The sequence below is a fragment of the Cyprinus carpio genome, chromosome B9, assembly GCF_018340385.1.
Source record: "Cyprinus carpio isolate SPL01 chromosome B9, ASM1834038v1, whole genome shotgun sequence".
Lineage (NCBI taxonomy): Eukaryota > Metazoa > Chordata > Actinopteri > Cypriniformes > Cyprinidae > Cyprinus > Cyprinus carpio.
Genome location: NC_056605.1, coordinates 17,395,257 through 17,417,470, shown reverse-complemented (window position 1 = coordinate 17,417,470; position 22,214 = coordinate 17,395,257). Strand labels below are relative to the sequence as shown.

The 22,214-nt window shown below is 37.7% G+C and overlaps 1 pseudogene; it reads left to right on the top strand.

Annotated features, from left to right (window-relative positions):
* Positions 1–3,313: 3,313 nt before the first annotated feature.
* LOC109095725 lies at positions 3,314–21,505 on the top strand (annotated as a pseudogene).
* The last annotated feature ends 709 nt before the right edge of the window (positions 21,506–22,214 follow it).

Sequence of the window (22,214 nt, the reverse complement as noted above, 5' to 3'; positions counted from 1 at the left end):
GATGCGTGTCGTGAGAAAAGGCGTCACGGCTCTGTGGAATTTGTGTGCGCGCTGGGCTTTACCTGCAGATACTAATAAAAAAAAACAAACAAAAAAAAACCTTCATGTGAAGATCTGCTGGATCGCACCTAGTGGCGCGAGGAGAGAAGATCGAGCTCATATGATGTAATACCTTACGCTTCTGCTGAGTAAATAAAAATAAATTAAAAAATATTTTATTTCTTTTTTTTTTTTTTTATTGTTTTTTCGACAACATAGACCAACGTTTAAATAAATGCTCCAATAAATAAATATTATTATAAATAAATATTAAGAGGCTGATAAAATGAAATTGGGGTGGGAGATTAAAGCGGTGTTAAGTTTATATGCGTTCATTTTCATACAAGTAAACAATATAGGCTATACTTCAATTAGATATCCTATAGTTATATTACAAATTAGTTAGTGTCTTCCATTCCAAATAAACCCTAACAAACTTAAGTGGCAACCATATGCAACAGTAGCTGATCTTTTTTTAGTTCTTTTTTTAGTTCTTTCTTTTTTTTTTTTTTTGTTTTTTTTTGCAGTCAAAAAACCGCACAATGAGTTTTGTTTTCTTTTTTATTCTTTTTTATTTTTATATTTTATTATTATGAACTTTACCACCACAATATTGCAATATCGTAATAAGTGCCATATAGCTTAAGTAATCTAGTAATACAAAATGCCTAAAGAAATCCCTTTTTTTAAAAAGTCAGCTCCCTGAAAGTCACTGCATAATTTGCAGGCTGATTTTGATATCCTTATTACTGATGCTGCAGTACTCCCCCAGTTATTCTATATTCATAATGCTGCATCACATTTTCATTTAGCAGAGAGATGGCTGAGATTGTGAGGGAGAGCAGGAGATGGCAGAATGAATGTTTGATTACATTATCCATTATTCGTGACATATGAGAAAGACCCCATGTAGTTCTTTGCCTTTTCTAGAATTATCCCCTGCAACAGATGCAAGAAACCACTAAGGTTATCAAAAGCCTTACAAATTATACGCTTACAATGTTTGTGAAGAAAATATTTATAAATCATTCTAAAGTAATTGGTACGTCCATGTTGAGCCGAAAGTAGCAGTCCTGAGTTTGTTAATGGATGACACCTAAAAAGCTGACAAGATGTGTCAAACAGTCAGTAGTGTGTAGTTCCATACTTGTGATGTGTCTGCTGTTGCTGAATGTCTTTGGTCTATAGCGAGTGGAGACAAGTTCCGCTCCTGTGCCATTCTCTGTGCCAGCTTCCCAAGGTGCCCGTTATGTCAAGAAGCAAAGACTGCAGTAACCTCCGCTAGTGCACAGAGGGGTTTCCTTGTATAGCGATAGCAAAACACTGCATTTATGCATAGGTGAACAGACCTCATTTACTATTTAATGAGCTGTAAGATCAGGTGTCATCCGCATGCAAACACTGCAGAAACTCTCGGTGCTGACACTCACCTCCTGTAACGCACTCATACACACATGCACGCTCGCTCAAGCAGTTTTCAGACATGCAATACACTGTTAATCTGCAGTGTAAGACTTCTAATTTAAAATGTTTCAAAAAAGCAAGGGCACATATTGTACACGTACAATCCAGTGATCCACATTAGTAACTGCAGCACATACGTGGGGCGCTATGTAAGTACAGTTTAATGTTGGTCAGTATTGGTGAATAATAGATTATTAAAAGTTCACAGTATAGAAGTTAGTGAGTATGGAGTTTGAATGTGGTTTGTATATCCAGCAGAAAAACATATATTCTAGCAGGATATGTTATAATACACAAGAAATAATCACCTTCCATCAGTAGGTTTAGAGTATTTAAAAAAGCAACTATTTAGAAATTTGGAAAACTCTCCAAAAGTGTAACCTCAAAGTATTTTTTATGATAAACTTCTTTAATTTGTCTGTATAGCTGCTTGTTTAGGAATTCTTGGGTGCATTTTAACCGCCTGAGCAGCTTCACAAGATGGAAACAGGCCTTTCTCGAGTTTTCCCCATGGGCTGCACATGAAACTAATACGTGACCAGCGTAGACCAGTGATTCATGAACAAATAACTCTTATGAACTGATTCTTTTCAGGGAATCAAAACCAACCAGTATAGTTAAAATCATGAACAAATGACTCATATGAACTGGTTCTTTTGACAACTAGTCCAAAAGACTTTAGAGTTCAGATTTCAGAGTTCGTCACTGGCTGAAATTTAAGTCATTTAATAAATTAATAAGTGTTATTGTTAATAAAATCTGAAAATAAAGTGTAATACAAAAAATTATAAAAATGAGATGAACACTTGACCGTTGGTAAAGGACTTAAGTGCTTACACCGGCTAATAAATCAAATAAATAAGATTTATAGTTAAAGGTACATTAGTATAATTACTAAAAAACTGAAATAAAAAATAAAGCTATATAATTTTTTTTTTTAAACTAATAAACATGACAAAGCAATAACAAAATTACTAAAACTTAAATTACAATTAAAATGAAAACTGAAAAATATAAAAATAAAAGCTAATTCAAAAATATTAAAGAATGCTGTAATAGTTTAAAATATAGTTCTAAAATAACTTTGGAATTAACAATCGTCTATAGTGGTTAGGGAAAACATATCACTTACTGAACTGCAAGTTGTCATTAATTTCAGTGATGTACATCTCAAAATGATATATATATAATTATGTTATATAATAACTGTTCACATTTAACTGTACTGAGTATTTTCTCTTTACTGAAGTTTTCTCTTTCCTTGTTCCTCTCTCTCTCTTTGTCACTTTCCTTACCATTTCCCATATTTTTTTCATACCCCTCACGCCTGTTCATTAGATTTTAAAGACCCTTAGTGCAGAGATATCTGAATTAAAGATATATTCTTTTTTTTCATTGTGTATTCTTAGATAGAATGTGTTGATGATCTTCTCTTAGGACCCGAGAAGGATTGTGCTTGCTAGCTGGATCCCACTGGCCAATCAATGGAAATAACTAAGCTCTTTTAGATTCATTAAAGATTAATTAAATACCTTATTCTCGGACCGTTAAGGTCAATAGCCATTACCACAGCCAAGTGGTAATAGCAGAAGACAGGCCTATCTGGTCCTTCACCTGTATGTCCAGACAATTACAGGTCAGCCCAGCTCTGATCCAGGATTCAGGTCAGGGTTCTCCATCGTTCCGGCTTTTTCCTCAAAAACTCACCCAGTTTACAGACGTGTAGCTCCCACACAGTTGCCACCATTCGCCCCTCTCTTGCCACAGCAGTACTCCCGTCCAGGGCCCCGCTCCGGCCCGGCGTCCAGGCATGGCGCCTCAGGGGCGGGATCACCTGGCCACACGGGAGTCTGCAGGACGTAGACGGAGCCCAAATGTGCGGCACACACTCAGGGAGAATCTTCGGAGCTTAGCCGAGCGCGGTGTGGAGCCGAGCAGGCCTGGAGTTGGACTCCTCAGAGCCAACAGTGATACGGACCTGGTCAGTTCTCAAGGACGATCCTCACTCACAGCTTCTACTTTAGAGTTCACTCTGGGCCGGGGCCAGAACTTGGTCATCACATGGGATATCAAGGAAGAGGTGGATGCTACAGACTGGATTGGCATGTACCACATAGGTAAGAATTGGGGTAATTGAGTTTATACACTTGATTTACAATAGATTTTGATCTAGTCATATTGTATGAAATTTAAATAAATTATGCATGTCCTACTAGATAACTAAAGGTGCGTCACATTAGCGAAATTTCACAGTTTCACAGTCATGTTTGTAGTTTACTGTCAATAGTGTAGTGATGTATAAAGCACAGCTCACAAAATAAGCAGCTTTCTATTCATGTTGTCCATAATATCAAGCCCATTTAAACTTATATTTAAGCAAACTGGCAATCAAATACATTCTCATTTATTAAAATAATAACATACACATTTATCCAAAGCAAATTAGTATGAATGAAACAAAGTAATTCATCCTAAGGAGGCAGTTACATAAGAAGTTTCAAAAATGCTCACAAAAGTACAGCTACAACATAGAGACGCAATATCATACGAGTAGAATTTAAATAAAAAGTAGCAGGACGCTACCATACATGCTGTTGGACATGTTTATAGATTATGAGAGACAGATCCATTCACCCGCTGTGCCCTTCAGTCCTCCTCCTTAAACACTGAGATCACAAATCCTCACTGTCATGGTAAAAATATGAGACTGGAGCAAAGTGATACATCTGGGCATAAAGCCACTAACCACTGAATTGAAGGCCAGCAAAACTTTACCTTCGCAAGGGTCTTATCACTAAGGGGCTCCAAGTTTCGACAACTAAGCAGACATTCAGTAATGGCTTCAGTGTAATCTGCCCTACATTTGTTCTTTAGTAGATGACTAATGCTGTGTAATTGTAATTTAGACTGCCACTGTAAGAATCTGTATTGCTAGTGAAATTTGCCATCATCATGGGCTGCTGTTTTGCTAATTGGGTTTATTCTGCTCTCTGTACCACCAATTTGCCACATGAAAATAAATAGACAGGTGGCATGTCCAGAATGGATTTAATGTCAGCTGCTATAAACATGCACACACACAAATGTATATACAATTATTTATTTTTATTTTTATTAAATTTTTTTCAGATGAGACCTGTCCATCAAATATGTGGGATTGCAAGAACCGTGGGGTTAACGGTACACAGTGTGGTCAGATTTTCTGGAGGCTGGAGGCAGGGCCTTACTTTCTTGAAGGTGAGTGACACTGCAGCCAACAGCTGACCTCCACCTTGATCTTATAAAATATTTAATAGACTAGGAGGTTAGACAGAAGAATTTTGAAACTGCATTCACTTGTTTTTACATTCTTGGTGCCCAGAATTCAGTTTGAAATACTGAACATTTTAGCAATGCTTAAGGTTATAAAAAAGGAAGTGTTATGTTCTATTGGTACAAAATATCACGCTGACTCTACAAATATGATGGGCAGATTTATTATGTTGGCACTTTTCTGGTTATCTCTTCTAGCTGAGACAAGGATCTCTTTTAAGTACTATCATGGAGTAAGCGGTGCGCTGAGAGCCACAACTCCCTGCATCACAGTCAAGAACCCCAGAGCCTCGGTCAGTGTGTGTGTGTATGCAGACATTATTCTTTTGATATCATTATAGCTCACAAAAACACTGGATATATCCAGTGTTTTATGAGCTATTTTTGTGTGCTGAAAACTGCATGAGTTGCATTCAAAGTTCAAAAGTTTGGGGTCAGTAAGATTTAAAAATACTGTTCTGCAGCTGTCTTGTTTGCTACAGGCCAGACTATGATTGGACTGGTAAAGGTTATACAGTACATGAGGTGCTAAGTGCTAAATGGCTGTTTGACTGCATCCTCACATGTGTTTGAAGGTCAGACATTTCTCTGTTCCCATAAGTGCAGGCCATTTATCATGTCGCTGGATGGTGATATAATAGGGAACTCAGTCATATAGATATGGGAGCTTCTGCTTAAATTTATCATTGTAAGTCTGTGTTTATTACATAAGAAGGCCAGGTGTGTGTTGTCTCTCATATCAGTCTATATTCTAGGTCGAGGGTCAAGGTGAAGGACAGCAAGCTTCGGACAGCAGCCGAAAAATTGGTCAGCTTTACTCTATCAGGTGCGTTTTCTGTGTGTAAGACAGAAGGGCAATGATCAAATGATGATTGCATACTCTTCAAATAACTTATAATGCTGTTATCCTACAGGCAGATTTATTCAAGCTGTTTTTTATTGATAACTGGACTGTTGTTTGTTTTAGATATCCGGGCTTTGGGCTGAAGAAGGGGATGTTTTTTAATCCAGACCCGTATTTGAAGATGAGCATTCATCCTGGCAAGAGAAGTTGCTTTCCAAAATTTTCTCATCATGGCCAATAGAGACGATCTGGCATTACAACTAACACTACTAATCCTGTGTGGCATGGAGAGGTGACACACACACGCATGCAAAGAGAAACAAACTCTCTAATGCAGGGCATGAAAATACAGACACATTCACTGGCAAATAAACAAGTGCTGGAACAGTTCAGACCAAGATAGTATTCTTTTTTTTTTTTTTTTTTTTTTTTTCAATTCTCTCTCTGTTTTTCCATCTAGAAACACACTTTTGTGGCTCTTATGACAGACGTCTTAGTGATTGAGGTTAAAGACAAGTTTGCTAAAAGTCGACCAATTATTAAGCGCTTTCTGGGTCAACTGACCATTCCGGTGCAGATGCTGCGGAGAGACACGCATCAGGGTGAGCATCATAGCAGCATTTCATCTGATCATCACCACAATATCATGTGTCATTTATGTAAACAAACATGTTTCTGAACATAAACTCTGATTTTAGTCACAGTTTAACTGATCAGTAATACACTACTGTAACACAAGCTTGGGGTTGAGAAGACTGTTTAAAATGTTTTTGAAAGAAATCTCTTATGCTCACTAAGACTGCATTTATTTGAAGAAAAAAAAGGACATTAGTGACATTAAAAACATTTGTGTAATGTTAAGAAATATTTCTATTTTGAATACATGCAGTTCTCTTTCTATTCATCAAAGAAGCTCGAGAAAAAAAAAGATAAAACGTATCAAGTTTTCCACAAAAATATTAAGCAGCACCACTCTTTTCAACTTTTGAACCTGAAATTATATTACACAATATTACGGTTTTAACTGTTTTTGATTAAATAAATGCAGGCCTTGGTGAGCATAAGAGACTTTTTTTCAAATCTTACCAACTCCAAAATTTACAACAGTACTCAATATGTGTAAATAAATGTGTGTGTTTATATGGCTTCAGGAACCAATCACTGAGCTTCTCTCTATTGTCGTCGTTCGCCACTGATCATGTGAGCGGTCAAATGCACTTTAAAGTGGATGTTACATCTATGGGCCAAGATGGTAAGATCACATGCACATTTACGCTGACTAAGCTGTTCATTTTCAATGGTTTTGGAATAATTTTACCCACTTCTCATAGGACATTTCTCCTGAGACGATTCTGGCAGCAGCCCTCAATGGAGCTCCTGGAACCCCTTCGGATGATGAAGAGTTGCCCCATCCTCTCCCTGTCCCATCAGCAGGCCCTTCCCCCACCGGCTCCTTGGGTTCCCATAGAAATGGGGAAGGGAGCAGCATTACCTCCCCAGACACAGAGATGTATGGTACCACCCTGGACGATGAAGCCCCTACTTCACCTGACCCGCTCCAGGTTTCTTTCAGTGAGCAGCTTGATGCCATTGATGCCCCTAAGGGCCCGGGAGATAGGCCTGGCAGCTTCTCCCGAACTACGATCCAGCTTTCCCACACATACGCGCCTCAGCGCTATGTTGCATATTGACTCAGATGAAGATGAGGAAAGGTCCGCTGCTACAGAGGCTACGCTGCCTACATTTAATAGTGCTTCAAGGACTCAAAACACCCTCCCAAAACCACCAATTACAGAACCTGTGTTTGAAAGAACTGTAGAGGAACCTCCAGAAGAGGCTGGCATGGAGTCTGAAACAGAGACTCTGAATATAGGGATAGAGGTGGCTCCTGAGCCAGAGGTCGTGCCAAGTTCAGTGGCTGAGGTGGAAACCGCCAGTCTGATAGAGAGGCAAGAGGAAGAGGAAGAGGATGAGGAAGAGGGGGTGGCACCCAGTGAGGAGCTGGCAACTGAAGTTGATATCTCTTCAATGGCATCTGACTGCTGCCCGGGCCTTGCGTCTGCTTCTCAGGTCAGTTGAGGGTTAACTGAAAGAAGACTTAATTTATTTAAGTGGGTCAATGACATTTAAGAGTTTATCTTTAAGTGTTCAGTCCTTTTACAAATCTAGTTTAAAACAGTGTTTTAATTGTTAACTAAAACTAATAAAAATCATAAAAAAATCATTAAAACATTCAAAAATTAATGATAAAAATATATGAAAAATAAAAATCCACAAAATTAGAAATGTTTTGGAAATAAAAATGTTTAAGTACTTAAATTACTAAAACAAAAATCTAAATCGTGTATAAATATAAACATAGAAAACTAAAACTAATAGAAATTACTACATAACAAAATTACTAAAACCTAAACAAAACTAAAATGAAAACAAAATATAAATATATAAATATATATATATATATATATATAATATTTATAATATATATAATATTTATCACCCAGAACATTTTACTTAAAAAAATTTCCACCTACTTCATAATAAAAATAACAAATTATCTGCATATTGGTTGCAGCACATGACTTTGAAGAAATAATAATAAAAGATTATGCCAAATTTCTTAATAAAGTTTGCTTTTCAAGAATTTAATTCTTTTAATCAATGTTTATTCTTCAGTATGATACAATGACAGTTTAATCACCCTTCCATTGCCTAAAATATCAAAATTCATAAATTAAAGAGGTCATATGATGTTGCTAAAAAGAACATTATTTTGTGTATTTGGTGTAATGAAATGTTTATATTGTTTAAGGTTCAAAAAACATTATTTTCCATATACTGTACATTATTATTCCTCCTCTATGCCCCGCCTTTCTGAAACGCGTCGGTTTTTACAAAGCTCATCTCTCTGAAAAGCGTGTGCTCCGATTGGCCAGCTATCCAGTGCGTTGTGATTGGCCGAATACCTCAAGCATGTGACGGAAATGTTACGCCCCTTAACATACTGTGATGCCGTCTCCCAGCGCTACGAGACAAAACCAATAAAATCCATTACAAACGAAGCATTTGTTGCATCCAGTGGGGACATTATTCTGATTATAATGATTATAATAACTTAATCTGTCTTTTAACGCATTGCGTTGCATCGCGCTGCATAAACATAAAACCAGGTCTGCATTTGTGATTAGAGAAATGACAAACAACAAGCGCTACTCTACACTGCTAAATCATCAGTGGCAAATTCTTTCAATATAAAAAATGTACTGTGAGTCAGAACAGCCGGCAGATCAGGAAACATTCCTCCATAAAATGTGCTGCACACATCTGAATACTTGTGTTGAACTGTTCTGGAACAGTGTTGTAAATACTTAACCACTGATTTCTAGTCGTGTCCTCATTTGGAAGGCCAAACAAAGTAGTTTTGCTTCACAACGAAACACACAGCGTCACACACAGTGGGCTGAGTGAGCGGAGGCTAGCTTGAGGATGACCCCGGGCTGGACTCCACTTCATCCACGGTGAAAGCCGATCCGGCGATCCACATCGCAAAGTTGATGTATTTCCTCAGCGACCAGCACGGATCAGCTGTAGGCATGAAGAAGCAGATATCGTCCTCTTTTGGAAGGCCAAACAAATTAGTTTCGCTTTCACAACGAAACACACAGCATCTCCATGACATGGCTGCGGAGGCAACAACAATACTACAGAGAGAATAAATGTTACGCCTTCTTTCTTTGCGTGAACATCTGGACAGCGTTATGCAAATCTTCCCACATCATGATTTAGAGATGTGGGGCGTGTTAGAACGAGCCGTTTTAGGGTGTGTGTGGTTGCCTCTTAACTTTCATAAAGAATATATCTCTTTGGATTTGAGACTTTAGTCTTTGCAAATTTACAGATCTATTTTATTCACAGAGCGCGTATAACACTCCAAAGAGAAAGGAAAAATTGAGATTGCATCATATGACCCCTATAAAATGATTTTATGAATAGATAGAGAAATGTATGAACAGCATTTTAATGTACTTTTGATAGAATTAATAGGTAGAGCAAAATAATAAATGTCACATGATTGAGTGTTGGATCTTCTGACCCTTGCACTTGACCTGAAATGTTTGATGCCAATAAATACAAAGAGAGGGGAAGGTAATCGTTCTCTATGAACTTGATCTTTATAGGAGGCAGAACAAGGGGCAGAGGCAGCCATTGACCCAGGGGGAGAAGATCTTTCAGATGACCCACCCACAACTTACGAGGTTGCTGAAGAAACCGTCCCAAACAATGAGCTAGAGAGGGACGCCCCAAAACCAGAACCATCAGCCAACGAGGAAGAGGAATGTGAAGATGTGACTGAGGACACTATGTCCAGAAGATGGAGCCTGGAGGCGACAGCCGGTGTGTCACAGGAGGATGAAGAAGAAGAGGAGTTAATGCCATCAGTAGATGGAGAATCTGTGGATTCTGAGACCTTCATTACTGAGATAGAATCAGAATTAGGTATTCTCAGAATCATTGAGCTGCCCTTCACTTGACAATTCATTTTAAGATAGAAAAGGAATCAAATATGAGTTTAGAATACATCCTGATGCTGTATGTAAAATATTGCAGGTGTCCCTCAGATCAACGGCGATCAGCATGTTAGTTCTCTGCCGTCTGTAAGACAAGACATCCACCGATACCAGCGTGTGGACGAGCCCTTACCTCCTAGTGAGTGTGTGTATGTGTTTCTGTATGTCTGCATGTGCTTCCGTGTCTTTTATGTGTGTGTAAACACGTTGCTTATGTGTTATCTGTTTGTTTGTAAAGACACTTTCGCCAAATTACTGAATGTAATTTCGGCTTGACAGCATAATAATGTACCATCACACTCTACTCGCCATTCTGATTTCCCACCTTTCTTTTCTCAGACTGGGAGGCTCGTATTGACAGTCATGGCCGTATCTTCTTTGTGGATCATGTGAACCGCACCCACCACATGGCAGAGACCCCACTGGCCCACCTGCTCCTCAGGGTCTGACCCGCTCCAGCTCCATACTGCAGATGGAGCAACTCAACCGCAGGTTAGATAAATAACTTATATTTTTCACATGTCATATTACAAAGCTGAAAATCGAACTTAATACTGAAAGGACACCCAGCAAACAGAATATTCTCCTAATGTTATTGTGACTAAATTTAAAACATTCTAAGATCATTCTTTACAGGCTTACCATACATTAATCTTCTTATGAAGTTCTTGAAAGCAAAAATTGCTAGAGCAAAGGTGTGGTCACATTCACCTTTGTATGCAAAATTCACTGAGCAAAATGCAGTAATTTCAGTAGGAATCCTGATATTTCATGAGAGGGTCATGTGAAGCGATAGATTTCCCAGCATGGATTTTTACATCAAATTCAAGAACCTTTTGTCCACTTAAAAGAAAATAGCTGAAAAGAAATTATTGTGACAAGATGAATGGAATGAAAAAAATTATACTTGGATTTTGATTGTGCAAAGTAATGCAATACTTTTCAAAAAAAAAAAAGAAAAGTGATTTCTGTATTGTCTCTCTGGCAGGTATCAGAGTATTCGTCGAACAATGACTAGTGAAAGGTCTGAGGAACAAAGAGTGGATGATCCTCCTTCTGAAGAGACAGAACTGCTGCCCCACTCCATCGGTGGTAAGCTGGCAATCAAAGTGAGAACTACAGATGATGGTGTTTGGGAAAGTAAAAGATCAGTATGCTGAGATAAATGTAAAATGGCATAATCTGGGTAGAATGAGTGGATTTTGTTCAGTCTGTGCTTGTTGATGTGTCTGTTCTCGTGTAGAATACCGAAGGGACAGCTTTATGGGTCAAGCCAACTCACGTTCTCGTCTGGCTTTGCTGCTTCAGTCTCCTGGTGCAAAGTTCCTCTCCAGTCCAGACTTCTTCTCTGTTCTGCATTCTAATCCTGTGAGCTGAAGCACACGGAGACACAGATATCAGTGCTTCACACACACACACACACACACACACACACACACACACACACACACACCTTAAACTAAGCCATTGATAATATATAGCCGGCATTATTACGAAGCTACAGAGCACCACACAAAACACGTGAGGGAAAAACAAGAGAACGTGCCACAAATTCACAAGTTGTGGGAACTAATTCTTAATTTGTGTCCACAATATGTTTTTTTTTCTCTATGTATTATATACATTTTAGCTACATTGTAAAATGTTTTCCTCTATTTTAAATTCTGTGTCATTTAGGTCTTTGTGTCTCTCACTTTGTTTTTCTGAGCTCTGTTTTTGTCTTATTGCATTAAATGGGGACCCCTGAGCTTCTAGCCATCTAACAAAAGTTTCATGCTTACATTTCATATTCGAGTTCTCTCAGGTCATTTTTCCTGCATTTGGTAACTAACTGTTGTTGCAAAATGGTGCTAATTTGCTATTTAACTTTCAATGATATGAGAGAAAATATAGAATAAAATGAGACTTGTAGCAGTGGCATATTGCCACAGAAAACGGTCAACTATCCATGTCAGGTCATTATAACAAAATATTTAATTGCTCAGTGATTCGACTGGCCAATCAGAATAAAGTATTAAGAGTTGTTTTAACAATAATTTTCTGATTTATTTTCTTCATTTCCCTTTAGAGTGCTTATCGCATGTTCACAAGTAATACATGTCTGAAGCACATGATCAGTAAAGTTCGACGGGACGTCCAACACTTCGAACGGTACCAGCACAACCGGGACCTTGTCAACTTCCTCAATCTGTTCTCCAACAAGCAGCTGGAGCTGCCACGGGGCTGGGAGATGAAACACGACCACACTGGGAAGGTGTGTTTGTATTTTTTCTCCCTTGGGAGATGTGCACCTGTTCTTTCTTAGGGGCCTCTAGACCTGCATATGAGTAGTCTAATGCGACAAAATGTAGTGACAGAAACTGAAAGCTGAGTTTAGGATGTTCATGTAAGCCCATCTGGTGGGCTTCCTAATGCCTTAATTAGTGTCTCTGACAGGAACAATGAACAGATGCTTGTCTTATTTTTTCTAATTGGCCTGTCCGTTCTGTATACTCACACTCTCTGTCTATGTGTTTATGTATCACAGCCCTTCTTTGTGGATCATAACTGTCGTGCCACAACATTTATTGACCCACGGCTGCCCTTACAGAACTCCCGGTCCAGCGGCCTGCTGGCTCACCGACAGCACCTGTCCCGCCAGCGCAGCCACAGTGCAGGAGAGGTGAGAACTCTAGTTCTGTATACAGTGCAGATTTCAGTAATACACATTCACTGCCATAAGTTTTTGAATGGTAGAGTTAAATAAAGTGCTAAACAAAAGAGCATTTTGTCAGTTCTGTGAAATCTCTTTGCACCTGGACGTGTTTTTTTTTTTTAATGTGCTGTCTAATATCCTAGTTTCTCTAACTATAATACTGAATTAATTGCTTGTATCTCAAAAAACTTTAATGGGGCATTGTCATAAGCAGTGTTGGGGGTAATGCATTTCAAGTAACGCGAGTTACATAATCAGATTACTTTTTTTAAGTAACTAGTAAAGTAACACATTACTTTTTAAATTAGAAGGAAATATCTGAGCTACTTTTTGAAATAACTAATGCCAGTTAATTTATTTACCATGTCTGGACTGACAGCTCTCGTGTTGCCATGTTGAGAGAAATCGGGAGTAAGTGCAAAGGCGTTGTGTGCGCTGTGTGAACATGATGCTTACTATAGTTCTAGACTAAATATGAACATGTATTTACTCATCTTACCTGTACAAAAACAGATTCAGTATTCCTCAAAATAAATGAAAACAGTCAAACGCAAACTTAGAATATTATACAACCCTGCAATAATTAAATATTAAATAAGACAAATATAATTTATGTATTTAGTCCCATTTTATTAACCATAGTCTTTGCTACTGACCTGATTTTCCAATTCAACCATAAGAATGATATTTGTGTTTCATTTTTGTTATTGCAGAATAGTGTTGAACTTTCTTCATATTCTTCATGACTGCGCACTCTACTGTTCAGACATGAATTTACATTTCCTTCAGCCTGAGGCATATTTATTTCACTTTTGTTGTGAAAAGGGCTTTTACATTTGTAAAATAACTTTTTTATATTAAAAACAAGCAAGCAAACCCTGCCCAGATTTTAAAAAGTAGATCAAAAGTAATGTAACACATTACTTTCCATAAAAAGTAACTTAGTAACATAATACTTTTTAAAGAAAGTAACTCAACATTGTAATGCATTACTTTTAAAAGTAACTTTCCCCAACACTGGTCATTAGGAATATACACTGAAATCGTGAAGCCTCCTCTCATGTTTCAGGTGGCAGATGACTCTCGCTCTCCGAGTCCTCCCATCCAGGGCCGGTCGTCAAGAAACAGTCAGTATCAGGACTTGGTGCCTGTAGGTGAGTGTGCAATCACATGTTTACAAAATGTGCACACACTGACATATCATAACACATTACACATCTGTTTTTACAGCTTATAATGAGAAGATTGTCGCATTTCTGAGACAACCCAACATTTTTGAGATTCTGCAAGAAAGACAGCCGGAGCTCGTGAGAAACCACTCCCTTAGGTACATTTTCCTACCGTTTTGTGTTTTAACAACAGATGTCAACAGAGTGCAGAATTTATACTGTACATTTAAGAGATTGTGCTAAATGCTAAAATGTTCCTTTTTTAATTTATTTTTTTGGTTTAGAGAGAAGGTTCAGTTCATCCGCAATGAAGGGTCAACTGGGTTGGCCCGTCTGTCCAGTGATGCAGACCTAGTTATGTTGCTCAGGTTAGTGTGCACGGCTTTTGCATCATATTAATTACAGCTAATCACATGCCTGCCTGTTTTTGCCTTTGCTTGAGATAGGCATGCATTAGTTGACTGTGTATGTACTGGACGCTAGTGTTCAAATGTTTGGGGTCAGTAAGATTTTTTTGAAGTAAATACTTTTACTCAACAAGTACGCATTAAATTGATCAAAAGAAACAGTAAATATGATTATAAAAACACAGAGATGAGTTTATAGTAAATAAAAGTAATTATGATTTCTATTTTAAATAAATGCTGTTTTTAAACATTCTTTTCATCAAAGAATCCTGATAAAATGTAATAAATTAAATTGTAATGTAATAAATTAAATTTTTGTAATATATTAAAATTGTAAGTAGTTATTATAAATTGTAATTATATTCCACAATATTACTGTTGGTATTGTATTTTTGATCAAATAAATGCAGGCTTGATGAGCCTAAGAGATTTCTTTCAAAAAAGAAAAGCAAAACAACAACAACAACAACAAAAAAACATTAAAAAAATCTTTAAAATTTAAATCAACCCAAAACCTTTGAATGGTAGTGTACACAGTATGTAAAAAAAACAAAGCTGTGCATATTTTATGATGGCCTGACTTTGTACACCTAGCTCAGGTTAGAATACACACACCTGTTACCTGGCCCTCTCTCCTTGCAGCCTGTTTGAAGAGGAAGTGATGTCTTATGTGCCGCCCAATGCCTTACTGCTCTCCAGCTACTCTCATGCCTCCCCACAGAGCTCCCCTGGTGAGATCTCACATGACCCGGACTCACGTTTTAACAAATAATTCCCTGTTTCCCCCCTTTTTCATGCCTTGTATCCGCCATTACAAGACTGAATAATGAAACTTAACATATAATGAAAAATAACAAAAGTGGAAGATCCCCGGGGTGGACTAATCTGTATGTTTACCTGATCATGCATGAGTTTAAAACAGTTATTCTGATTGTGATATATTTGCTTTTAAATGTTGGAAGAGCCTTGCATTGTGGATGGATTTGCCAAGGTAGGTTTCAACCCACTTTTCATTCCATCTATTCACATCTTCTTTTGCTCACAGGAACTCCACGAGCCAATGCTCGAGCCCCTGCACCCTACAAGCGGGATTTTGAGGCCAAACTAAGAAGCTTTTACCGCAAAATGGAAACCAAGGGCTATGGCCAGGGGCCGGGAAAAGTGAAGTGAGTTCCATCTTCAAAAACATTTGATAATTCTCCATCAACAACAAACATCTGATGTCCACCAGTTCGGTGGTTTGTTGAAAGAACTGAAATTCTGTCCGATGGAGTCTAATATTTGAAATAAGTCAAATATATTGATAAATGCACATTTTTTTCAACTTTATTTTGCATTTCTACCAAGAAATTAGCATTGTAAACATTAAAGGGTTACTCCATCCCAAAATGAAAATTTTGTCATTAATCACTTATCCCTATATCGTTCCAAACCCGTAAAAGCTTAATTCATATTCGGAACACAATTTAAGATATCTTAAATTGTGTTCCGAAGACGAACAAGCATTTATGGGATGGAGTATCCCTTTAAATAACTTGGTTGTTTCTAGATCTTTAGACATATGGTGCATCAAGATAAACTGTCAGCACCAAATAGGGAGACACTTTGATATGCTTAAATTAATCTGTCCTTCTCTGGATCCTCTGGTTTATTGTGTCCTAATGGGGTTTAACTTACTTTTCTAGGTTAATAATTAGAAGAGACCACCTGCTGGAGGATGCTTTCAACCAGATCATGTGTTATTCTCGCAAAGACCTCCAGAGAAGCAGGCTTTACGTCAGCTTTGTTGGAGAAGAAGGGTTGGTATTATTGAGATCATTTAAGTGACGTTTCTACATTACAACAGGTGTTTATCTCATACAGACGTCAAAGCTGACTCATAACTGTAGCTGTAATTTAAATGAAGATGCCACTTTAGTTCATTTTACATTTTGTAACCTAAACCACATTACAGTATTATTACATATATTTGTGCATTGATTGGAAACTGTCAGTGCATTATATATAGCCGTCTGTTTTTCTTCAGGCTGGACTACAGTGGTCCATCCAGAGAGTTCTTCTTCCTGGTTTCCCGTGAGCTCTTCAACCCATACTATGGACTATTTGAATACTCAGCTAATGACACTTACACTGTGCAGATCAGCCCCATGTCAGCCTTTGTGGACAACCATCATGAATGGTAATCGATCAATGGATGGATGAATTGAATTGAATTTACAACCAATGTCCAAAGGGTATTATTATTATTATTATTTTTAATAACCTTGTCTTCTATAGGTTCCGGTTCAGTGGACGCATCCTGGGGCTTGCTCTAATTCATCAGTACCTATTGGATGCATTCTTCACCCGACCCTTCTACAAAGGCCTTCTTTGCATGTGAGTCTTTACTTTTAAGCTCTTGAGGATGTAACATCTGTTTAATTCTGTCACTAAATATGTAATTTATATCTCTCTGCAGTCCATGTGATTTGAGTGATCTAGAGTTTTTGGATGAGGAGTTCCATCAGAGCCTCCAGTGGATGAAGGACAATGACATTGAGGATATGCTAGACCTCACCTTTACTGTCAATGAGGAGGTGTTTGGACAGGTACTAATGGCTTATGGGTGTGTGTGTTTGTGTGTGTTGGCTGATAGCACAAGTATATTTAGAGGACTAATCTGGGATTTAGCTGATCTCTCAATATTTGATGGTAAATATTTGAGCACTATTCTACATTTACATCTAGAAAAGCCCTAAACGGCCACAAGAGTAACATATCTGCGAAAGTGTTATTTTAGTATTATTTGTAGACCGTTAGTATGTATTATTATGAATAGTATTTATGCATATTTTGAATAATTATTGTGCAATTAATATTAAAATGACATTTTTTATATTTTCAGTTTTCTTTTTAAATTCAAAGTAGTATTCTTTATGTGCTTTTGTCATTTTATTGTCCATTAAGCATTAATTTTGTTTTTTTGTTTCAATTTTTGAGTTGTAAGTTTTTCATCCAATATTTATATTTCATATTGTTTCAGCTTTATTTTAGTTATCGTAAAACATTAAAATCAAATGAAATGAAAAAAGTTGGAGCAATAGCCTAGTGTTTGCATTATGGGTGTGTCCCGATCTCGAATCCCTCCCCTCCACTTCATTTCCTATCTAATCCACACTGTGCTATCATAATAAAGGCAAAATGGCAAAAACAAATCTAAAAAAAAAAAAAAACATTAAAACATACTTTTCATATTTTTTCTGTTTTTCTATATATTAGTTTTCTAAGTGAAATGATTTGCTTTTTTGGTGAAATGATTGTAGTTTTCGCCAGGCAGTTAGTAAAAAACTATATTCAATTCCAGCAAATATCCAAATAAACAAGCAAATATGCAAACATCCTGGCCACAACAGCCTAAAACCTCATTAGCAACACCCTAGTAACCACCCAAATCACCCTAGCAACACTCTAAGAACCAATCATAACATTTTAACAATGGAATTAGCACTTGAAAAGTGATAAGAACAAGTTTATCTCTGCAAATTTTGTACCGGCCAGTACAAGTATCTTTAGAAATGTTAAATCTATTTTAGTTAGCCAAGGTTATTGTGAAATGATATAATATGAGAGTGAACTGGAGGTTTCTTTATGTCAGATTACAGAGCGTGAGCTGAAGCCGGGTGGGTCTGGCATCCCTGTGTCAGACAAGAACAAGAAAGAGTACATTGAACGCATGGTGAAGTGGCGGATTGAGAGAGGTGTGGCCCAGCAGACCGAGAGTCTCGTGAGAGGATTCTATGAGGTATGATGTCATCTGCGTCTGTGAATATTAATGACTCATGATTTAACTCTGGTTGATCTGAGACCATGTGACTGCACAGGTGGTGGACGTCCGACTCGTCTCCGTGTTTGATGCACGAGAGCTGGAGCTGGTCATTGCTGGGACAGCGGAGATTGACCTAGCCGATTGGAGAAGCCATACAGAATACAGAGGAGGTATGTTGCCGGAAGAGATTCAGGTGTTGTTTTACACCAGGATATTATAATGTATGTATTAGAGCAGGATATCATAATGTGACTTTATCTCTGTCTTTGAAGGTTACCATGATAACCACATAGTGATTCGATGGTTCTGGGCTGCAGTGGAGCGTTTCAACAATGAACAGAGACTACGACTCCTTCAGGTACACCCAGATCTCACAAACAGAATGGGTTTGATATACTACCATTCAAAAGGCTTGAAGTTATTATTTTTTTAAATAAATTAATACTTTTGGGTAGCAAAGGTGCATTCAATTTACCAAAAGTGACAGTAATGACATTTATAATGTTTTAAAAGATAAATGCTGTTCTTTTGAAACTTCTTCTAAGCAAACAATAATTTGCTGATCCCGCTCCCCTCTCTCCGTCCCAATACTCTCCTGTCATCTCTCCACTGTCCTCTCAAAATAAAAGGTACAAAAAGCTCATGAATATAACTTACAAAAAATAAACTAATAAATGCAGCCTTGGTGAGCATAAGGGACTCTTACTGAAAAAGAACATTACTGACTCCGTAAGATCAGTGAAATTAGCCAAGTCGACATGTACTTTATTTTTTTCCAGTTTGTTACAGGCACTTCCAGCATTCCCTATGAGGGTTTTGCCTCTCTGCGGGGCAGCAACGGCCCACGTCGATTCTGTGTGGAGAAATGGGGCAAAGTGACCTCCCTCCCACGGTATTTCTGAGCATTTTTTTATGTCTAGTGTCTCACAATGACATTACAGTAACTTGTATGTGTTAATCCACACTGATGATCAATCAGCTAATGCCACATTGTCTTTATATGTTTGTGCAGGGCTCACACCTGCTTTAACCGCCTGGATCTCCCTCCCTACCCCTCCTTCTCCATGCTCTACGAGAAGATGCTCACTGCTGTGGAGGAGACCAGCACCTTTGGTCTTGAGTGAGCTTCCATCACAGCAAAAGTGCTATTGATTTTTTTTTCTTTCCCAGTTCTCCACAACCTGGCTTACCATGCAGGCTTCATTCTCATCCCTCACTCTTCGCTATGACCTTGGTAACTGGACACTTCTATAATTGTTTTGTCAAATTCTACGGAACTGGAATATATACCATCAAATGACTCACTGGGCATGTGCCAACTCCTGCTCTATACTGTATGGAATCAAAATCCTGTAGTAACTGCATTCAATTCCTCAAACAAAAACAGACTTACACATTCACAGAAATCAGAGCTGGAGTCTTGATCACCTGGTTTTGGTTTTTCTGTCTGGACCAGTACATTTTGATCTACACTGTAGGGTTTTGCCTTTTGTTCTTGAATGAGCTGCTTTTTTAAGTCCAAAGATATTTCATTACAGTAATGTAGTCATTCTAGTTCATATATGTAGGGTTTGAAGGAACAAAGCTGTGATAGTTTTTGCTGCAGGGCTTTGTCATGGAGATATGATGTCAGTTAAGACCAACTTTTTTGGTTTCAGAGGTTTCACTTCGGCGGTCTTGGTTTTGAGGGGTCTGACTCTGGACCTAAATGATACTGATCTTGGCTGCAGCTCTGAAAACACAACTCAGAAACTTTTTTTTCCATCTTTTAAGAGAATGAAAACACACAAAACAGCATGCACACTCTCTTATAGAGATTCTTTGCACCAAATGTAGTGGTTGTAGAATAGCAACCTGAACGTCCTAGGTTCAAACCGTGAACTAGAAATTTCCTCTATCACCTCTTGTGCCCTTGAGCAAGACATTTATCAGCAGACTGTTCCAGGGGGCTGTAAATGTAATTCACTCTGGTTGGTCGACACTGATTAACTAACAGACACCAACACTTAGTATTTTGTTACATGCACACATTTTTTAATCCACTTCAATCTTTTATGCAACCCACAAATGTTACTAAAAACTATGAATGTATAAACACTGATCACCATGTGCAATATGTGCAACAGATTTTTGTGCATCAGGAAAGGTAGATTTGTTCTTAGAGTCCATCATAAGGAGACCTATTGCTCTAAACTGTGGAGACAGACACATACAGTGGCCTTGAAATTGTCTTTATTAAAATGTATGGTTGGGTATAGTTAATAACATGGTGATGTGTGCAGTCCACTGGATTAACTTAAAACCAGGGCTGCAGTGGTTAAAACCAGTAAAAAAAAAAGGTAAACAAGCTTCTTCTGGAAAATTAAAGAAAAGAAAAAAACAACGAAAAAAGATGAGAAGAACTATTTAACATGTGTAGGGAGCAGCAAGCCAAACTGAAATACCCTTGCACAAGTGGTATGAAGTGTTTTGGAAATATGACATAATAATGGAATAATCTCTGAGCAGGAATTTCCGTTTAATGAACCACAGATAGAAGCTTAACACTAAAATAAAGGATGAAAAGTTCCTCGTTTTTTGGGTGACAAGTTGCACCCCTTGTTTACAGACATGTAGTTTTCTTCTGTGGTCCCTTTCCCAAGACCTCACACACACACACACACACACAGTAATACAAGGAAATCACACATTCACACCATACAAATGCAGATCTGGCCAAAGCACGGATCCTATGATATGGATTTGTCTTAAAACAGCTCCTTTCTCTATGTAATTGATACTTGGATAAAATACTGCATGCTGGGTCAAAGAAGCAGTACCTGAGTTTGACCCTTAGATGGCGTTGTGTCATAGCTCGATATTGCATGCTGGAATTAGTGAAACAACACGAGTCCAGATTAGTTTAATTTGCATGAGAAATTGCTGTTAATCAGGGGTGGGATGGGATTGGGGACATAAATAAATAAATAAATAAATAAAATCACTTCCATTCTTTTCATACTTCATCTGCGCTGTAATTTAAACTTTATGGGTCACTGATTGTGTAAAATGATGCTGATGAAAGAGCCATCACTTGAAAACTGTTGGTGAAAATATGAACCTGCATGTGTTCCATGATGTGTCCATATTTGTATATAGCTGTAATATATGTATGTCAGTCTTGTCCTGTGTTTAAATTATATTTTGCACTGAATGTACCAGAGATTTGAGTCCTAGTCTGGTCTCTTTTGGTGTTTGTCTTTATGATTTGTGACTCTGCTTTCATTTCTTTGGTAAATACTGGTAATTTTCCCCCTGACACAATACTGGCAGATTTAAAAAGTGTTGTTAGAGCCATGATTTACATTTTATCTTTCTGCTAGGCCAATCAAACTGCACATGTCAGCTTACTCAGTTTGTCTTTCCATGTTCCGAAGTCCAGTACTTCAATTCTCAACTGGATGGACAAGAAACCCCAAAGATTCAGATCTACAAAGGTCCAGTTCCTCGGCACCCGACAGTATTACAGCGTGCAGAACAGACAAGCAGGAGCTGAACACTCAAACTAAAATAATTACTGTTTACCAAATGCATGAGTAGTATGTTTATTATAATGAATCATTAGTGACCCTGGACCACAAGACCAGTTGCACGGGTATATTTGTAGCAATAGCCAAAAATACATTGTATGAAAATTAAAAATCAAAATGATTTATTTTTCTTTTATTAAGTAAAGACCATGATCCACGAAGATATTGTGTACATTTCCTACCTACCTATTTCCTTCATACCTATATGCATTGCTTAGAACATTCATTCATTTGGAGTCTATCTATCTATCTATCTATCTATCTATCTATCTATCTATCTATCTATCTATCTATCTATCTATCTATCTATCTATCTATCTATCTATATCTCGTACAATGGGC